Source organism: Berghia stephanieae, chromosome 3, assembly GCF_034508935.2.
Source record: "Berghia stephanieae isolate SIO BIC M18660-M18661 chromosome 3, UCSD_Bste_1.3, whole genome shotgun sequence".
Classification (NCBI taxonomy): domain Eukaryota; kingdom Metazoa; phylum Mollusca; class Gastropoda; order Nudibranchia; family Aeolidiidae; genus Berghia; species Berghia stephanieae.
In genome coordinates this window covers 71,603,805-71,604,644 of record NC_088362.1, presented here as the reverse complement: position 1 = coordinate 71,604,644, position 840 = coordinate 71,603,805, and the positions used below count along the sequence as shown (strand labels likewise).

Here is an 840-nt window from a genome sequence, read left to right as displayed (position 1 = left end):
GAAAGTCACAAGGTCCCAGCCCAGGTTTAAGAGTTGTTGCCAAGATGAAGGCAATTTAAATCGGTCGATATTTGAAGACGAGCTTTCTGGCCAAATTTTTATATGCCTGTCCTCCACGAGTACTGGAGTTAAATGGTTAATGCATTTCGGAAAAGAAGCAACGAAAAGTGAAAAAACAAAGATATAAAATCAAATCTTAGAATCAAAGGAAGACTGAAAAAAACAAATCAATAGGACAAGAGATTATGTCATTGATCACGTACTCATTTTACACTTGAGCAAGGTGAGAGAAAATAAGTAAAAGAGACGTTTCCAGAATGGGTCCCGGATACTAGACCTTCCATTATTCATGCAAACACATTACACAAAAAGAAATTTGTCACACTGCTGTGATTCCTGAATAAAATGAGAGAAAAATGAGTTCTTTTAAGTTCGTGTTCATATTGCTAACCCTGAATATGCAATGATGGTGGGTGACCAATGGGCATAAATGCAAGCCTTTTTTATTTATAAGAGAATGGAAAACAGATGAAAATACCCATTACGGTATTAGAATAATATGTCTCTGTGATCAGGGTAAGACTTTATAAACACCCTGTATATTTCAAACTTTTGTTTCTTATTTCTATCAATTCCAGGCTGTCATTGGGTCCTTCAAGATGAGTCTCACCTCAAAACATACATGTGATAAATTAGCCTTAATCTTTCTGGTCTGTTTCGCAATCACCTATAATCCTACTTACCATCGGTCTCGCCTGGATTGGAGCATACCTGTTCATGGCGTAGTTCGAAGTTCGAAGGCGATTGTGGCAAAAATTTGGTTAATCGGATTGAAGACAC

The 840-nt window shown here is 37.0% G+C and overlaps 1 protein-coding gene across 1 annotated transcript in view; it reads left to right on the top strand.

Moving 5' to 3' along the window:
• Window positions 1-653: 653 nt before the first annotated feature.
• LOC144969639 (con-Ins Im2-like) overlaps window positions 654-840 on the top strand; it is a 7,085-nt gene continuing 6,898 nt past the window's right edge. Inside the window, exon 1 of the mRNA XM_078908783.1 lies at window positions 654-840. This exon is cut by the window's right edge and continues 59 nt beyond it. The gene's annotated coding sequence lies outside the window, so the exon portion shown is untranslated.